This window comes from Myotis myotis, unplaced genomic scaffold, assembly GCF_014108235.1.
Source record: "Myotis myotis isolate mMyoMyo1 unplaced genomic scaffold, mMyoMyo1.p scaffold_m19_p_2, whole genome shotgun sequence".
In the NCBI taxonomy this organism is placed as follows: Eukaryota; Metazoa; Chordata; class Mammalia; order Chiroptera; family Vespertilionidae; genus Myotis; species Myotis myotis.
Genome location: NW_023416324.1, coordinates 50,284,903 through 50,291,037, shown reverse-complemented (window position 1 = coordinate 50,291,037; position 6,135 = coordinate 50,284,903).

Genomic DNA, 6,135 nt, shown 5'->3' with positions numbered 1-6,135 from the left:
AACTACAATCTTTTTATATGTCATAAAAAGGTCATTTTTTTTTTAAGTACTGACATCTCACCACCTCATCCTCCTAAACTCGAAATCTAGTATACCTGGGTACATATGAACTACTTGCGAGAGACACTCGTTCAAGTTTCCTATGATATGAATGCCCTGCACACACTCCACTATCATCCCTTTCACATTTGGCCTTCATAACTCTTTTTAGAATACTAATGCCATCCTGGTACTTCTGAGTTATCATAGGGATTAGGTGAATTTCTTGATAGACCTTCGAACAGCCTGTCAGGCGATCAATTTTTGACAAGGGAGTCAGTTAATATCTGCTATATTTTTTTAAAAAATATATATTTTATTGATTTTTTACAGAGAGGAAGGGAGAGAGAGAGTTAGAAACATCGATGAGAGAGAAACATCGATCAGCTGCCTCCTGCACATCTACTGGGGATGTGCCCGCAACCCAGGTACATGCCCTTGACCGGAATCGAACCTGGGACCTTTCAGTCCGCAGGCCGACGCTCTATCCACTGAGCCAAACCGGTTTCGGCATCTGCTATATTTTTTAAATAAATATTTTTTATTGATTTCGGAGAGGAAGGGAGAGAGAGAAACATCAGTGATGAGAGAGAGTCATTGATCTGCTGCCTCGTGCACTTCTACTGGGGATCGAGCCCACAACCCCAGCATGTGCCCTTGATTGGAATTAGACCTGGGACCCTTCAGTCTGCAGGCTGATGCTCTATCCACTGAGCCAAACCAGCTAGGGCTATGTTAACATTTCTTAATAGCAGTTCAGTAGAAGTAAATAGTTTAGTATTAATTGTGAATTTTAAAATGTAAGATGCAGGTGTAATACAATTAAATTTGTGGATTAAAATCCTTTCTAGGGTAAAAATTAAGTTAAAATATATAATATGTGAATATATACTTTAAATTTTTAAAAAACATTTGAAAGTGTTATTTCAATTATCCTCCACTGGTTTATTGATTAAGCCAGTGGTTCTCAACCTTCTGGCCCTTTAAATACAGTTCGTCATGTTGTGACCCAACCATAAAATTATTTTCGTTGCTACTTCATAACTGTAATGTTGCTACTGTTATGAATCGTAATGTAAATATCTGATATGCAGGATGGTCTTAGGCGACCCCTGTGAAAGGGTCGTTCGACCGCCAAAGGGGTCGCGACCCACAGGTTGAGAACCGCTAGATTAAGCAGCCAGGAAAACAAAACCAGAGTTAGGTCAGTAAACCCCTAGGAAAGCTATCAGAGGATTCTTAACACATTGCGCACCGCATAGAAATCTCTAAGATGTACGCCAGGGACCGGACGTTTTTGGGGCAAACTGCACGTTATTTAAATCATCGTAACTACAGATCATAATGCACTTTAGGTGTTGTTTTTCAATAATTATAACATTTTTTACAAGAACAATTAAAGTTCCTAGTACTTTTTTAATGTGTGGTACTGCGTAAAACATTTTCCTCTGTGAAGAGGGACCAAACAATTTACATAAGTATCTAGATTCGCTCCTTTTTCCATGGGCGGCACAAACTGCAGGCTTTCGTAGGAAATTTTTTCTTTCCACTCACTGGAATACACATAGGTTCATGCTGCTTCATATCACCTGACAACCTTTTGGGTGGATCTTTACGAGGTGCTCTCCTTGCACCCCCAGGGGAAGGGCTGGACAGATTTGTCTTTGGTTCCGGAGAGCCTTCATTATTGTCATCCGTTATCCAGTCTCTCGCCACCGATAGCAGAAACTTTATACTTCACTTTTGCTTGTGGATTGAGGACGTACACTCTAAATGAATTGAAAAGTCCACAGTTTATAAGGTACAGCACTACTTTTTTTTTGTCCATTTCATTGTTTTCCTTAGAATGGAACAACACTAAAGGAATTGATCCGCATGGTCAACGCCTTTCATGTGGGCATTGTATTCCTTGATGCAGGTAGGTTTTACAATATTCTCTCATGTTTTTCTATTTTTTTTTCCTGTTGTCGAGACAGAAGTGTCATGGATCGTTGATATCATTCAGACAACCCGCTTGTCTTTCCATGCTAGGAGAAGAATATCGCCTTTTCTGGAAAATATGTCACCTTTCTTCATTCTTGATGTTTTCATTTTCAAATTTGGCAGTAAACCTCTACTCTCCCTAATAGTCCCACAGACTCTAGTTTTGTTCTGTAGCAGCAATTCAGCAGTAGATGTAGCATTGTAATAATTATCCTGGTAAATATGGTGCCATATGCCAAGATAGGGTCCAAGGACTGAAAGAACAGTTTCTTGCAATTTCCTTCCTTCAGCAGTATATATCTCCATATTGCAGATATAGCCGGTGTCACTCTCGCACACCATCTGAACAAGTAAACCGTATTTTGTTATTTTCGCTGGGTTGTGCGTGTGAAATTTTAAACGTCCTCTCCATGGAATCATTCCCTCATCCAAAGACAACTGTTGCTTTGGTTTGTATATTGTTCGAAATTTATGCAGGAAATAATCCAGCACAGGTTGGATCTTGAAAAGTCTCCCCAATGCCCTGACCAGTTTGGCTCAGTGGATAGAACATCGGCCTGCAGATTGAAGGGTTCCAGGCTCAATTCTAGTCAAGGGCATGTACCTTGGTTGCGGGCACATCCCCAGTGGGGAGTGTGCAGGAGGCAGCTGATCGATGTTTCTTACTCATCGATGTTTCTAACTATCCCTCTCCCTTCCTCTCTGTAAAAAATCAATAAAATATATTTTAAAAAGAAAAGTCTCCCTGAGCGACTGTTCATTTTGGCGTTATTGAAATGCCAGAATGTCCATATTTGCTCAAATCTATGGCGACTCATTGTCTGTGGAAATATAGGGGTACATATCAAAGGATCTGTTGACCAATAGTCTTTCAAGCTATCTTTTCTTGTTTGACCCATCAGAATAATTAGGCCAAGGAATTTCTTGATGTCCTTCTGTGTAACCGGAGACCACTTTAGTGTTCTAGATGGTGTTTTGTGTTTCTTTGCGGTTTGATCGTGATAGTTGGTCAGCTCTTTGCACAACATCTCAAACAACTCATCACCAAAAAAGAGATTGGTCACAGAGGGTACAGAGTCACACTGAGGCGGAAATGTAGTGACCCCAGCATGACCTTCAAACATTTGTAAGCCTGGTGGTGTGTCAATTTCAGACCAGCAATTATCAGTAGCTTTGTCAGTGTCGGAATCACTTGAAAGCACCTCCACCTTGCGCTTCCTTACAGGTCTAATAATTTCCCTGTCAGTAGAATCGTCCCCGGAATCGTCAAAACAGTCATCCACATCTTCAATCTCACTAGGAATATCTGATAAATTATCGTTAAATACTTCCGGAAGTGTATCAGTTTTGTTGGTTTCCTTCCTTTTTCTGAGAGAGGGCATTTCTAAAAGCGCCAGGAACTTGAAGATGAAGACTATTCAAATGACCAAAATACAGTGTAACTGCAATGCTTTATGGGTTCGTGCAATTACATAGTTTTTCGTAGATTGACCTGCATGGTTTCCACCAATGAGATCGCTTCATTCGATGTGGACTGTGCCGCGCCAGCACGGCCAAGGGTGTCTCTGATTGGGGGGGGGGGGGGGGGGATGTGTGTGTGAAAGGATTAAGGAAAGACAGACGAGAATAATAGCTGGGTCTCGGTGGGACGCTGCTCCCTGAAGAGGAGACAACGCCAGCCCTGTGTCTTTATTTTATAGCAGATGCCGTGGCAAAGTAGGGGTGTGATCACGTTGTTTACAGCATTCTCGTGAGCTCCAACCCTACTCAACTACATGCACCCGAACTCTAGCACAAGGCACGTGGGGCTACGTGTTCGGACCATAGGTTCAAGCTTACAACCACAGCTGTTGGCTATGATTGTGCTGGGAGGGCCCTGCCCTCCAGCTGGGACTTGCACATGGCAGTGAGAGGACCCTGTCCTTTCATTAGTCCGAGGCTTGAACCTGGCCAAAACACTGTAACCGAGTCCCACAGTGGACAAAACAGTGTGTTGACATCTAAGGTCCTTAACAGATGGGGCGCGAAACATGAGAAAGCTCGTGAGCGGTACGCAATGTGTTAAGTAAAACATCTTTCAGAACTTGTTATTAGATCTTTTGGTCACTAGAGGGTGCTGGTGACCAAAATTCAGAAATTCATACTTTCTCTGCTCTAACATCAGAAAGTACCAAACAGGCACCTGGCCTGGTAACTATGTTGTGGGTCCCGGCATAGACTCGGGTTGCAGGTTCAGTCTCTGGTTGGTTCCCAAAGTGAGAAAAAGAAGCGGCCTATGGATGTTTCTCTTACAGATGTTTCTGTCTCTCGCTCTCCCTCTCTCAAATCAATTTTTTTAAAAGATGCCAAACAGCCAAAACCGGTTTGGCTCAGTGGATAGAGCGTCGGCCTGTGGACTGAAAGGTCCCAGGTTCGATTCCGGTCAAGGGCATGTACCTGGGTTGCGGGCACATCCCCAGTAGGAGATGTGCAGGAGGCAGCTGATCGATGTTTCTCTCTCATCGATGTTTCTAACTCTCTATCTCTCTCCCTTCCTCTCTGTAAAAAATCAATAAAATATATTTAAAAAAAAATATGTTTAAAAATAAATAAATAAATAAAAATAAAAGATGCCAAACAATCCAACTGCCAGTGTCCTATTTGTGTGAATCCTCAGATCCCCCAAATCACAGCAATGTGAATAGCTACAAAACAGACAAAAATAGAATGAAGGAAAACACTGAAAGAAGGAAAGTGTTACATAAGAGATCTAATGGTGCATTCGTGTGGAGTTGAGTTAACATTAGGGGGTTAACATTAATTCTTGGATACTATATGGACTGATATTGTTCCTATTATATGAAGGCCAATAGGCTACAGCATGCATTGCAATGGAGAAATTTTTTTTTTTAAGTTAGGATTTCACATTTTTATTTTTATATTTTTAAAGAACTTTAGATTTTATTTTTCAATTACAGTTTTCAATATTATTTTGTAAGTTTCAGGTGTACAGCATAGTGGTTAGACAATCATATACTTTACAAAGTATTTCCTCTAATATTTCTAATACATAGTTATTGCAATATTATTGACTATATTTCCTATGCTGTACCTTACATCCCTGCGATTATTTTTTAACCATCAATTTGTAAAGGGATTGTACTTCTAATTCCTCTATCTCTTTCACCCAGCCCCCCGATTTCCCTTCCCTCTGACACCATCAGTCTATTCTCTGTGGCTGTAAGTCTTTTTCAATTTTGTTCGTTGAGAAAGTAAAATTTTAAAGAAGTCTCATTCATAAATAAAGTAAGAATAATTCAGCTTTGCTTTCATAGCTATATAAATCATGAAAAGGTCTTACATTTTTAAGATATATAATTAAAATAGAAATTTATTGCTGAAAATTAAATTTAATGTGTATTTTCTTTGGATGAAGTCTATATCTAAGAATGCCATCAAATATTTTACTTTTCAAATGACATTCTAGAAAAATACTTTCTCATTTTGGGGGTTAAGAATAATCCAAACTAGTAAGATAAAAGTTTAGTGACCATTTAAAAAGCAAACCACTTCACTATTTTTTCCTTGCTATTGTTCTCATTAGAAATGTGACATTTAAAAAAATAAAATTGAAAAGTGTAAGAAATTTTTCATATGGTAGCAAATCACAAATGAAATTAGTAATGGGATTAATTCATGTTAAAATAGCATTTAAGTTATATTTTGGGTTTTCTCCTTTAAAAAATATAGCATCTTATAAAGATATATTTTTTCAAACTCTCAGAATGAAAATAGTACAGAAAGAATGCAGGAGAACATATTCCATTCTCATCATCTACCACTCATTTACATTCTCCAAGGATACCAACTAGAAAAGACAAACTAATATGACCAACTCTAAAAGTCTTATCTGAAGTCTGAATCGTGGTCTTCATAGTTCTGATTAGGTCTAAGGTATTAAATATGAAGAAAAATGAAGTTTGAACATAATTTTTACAATCTTTTCATGGAGAAACAAAAAAGCCTTTTCTAGATTTGGCAACAACTGGTCTTAACATTGATTTTCATCTGCTGAGAGGGTTGATGGTATCCATGTGAAGAGTTCTGTGCTATGAGAAGAGACGGGAATTGCTG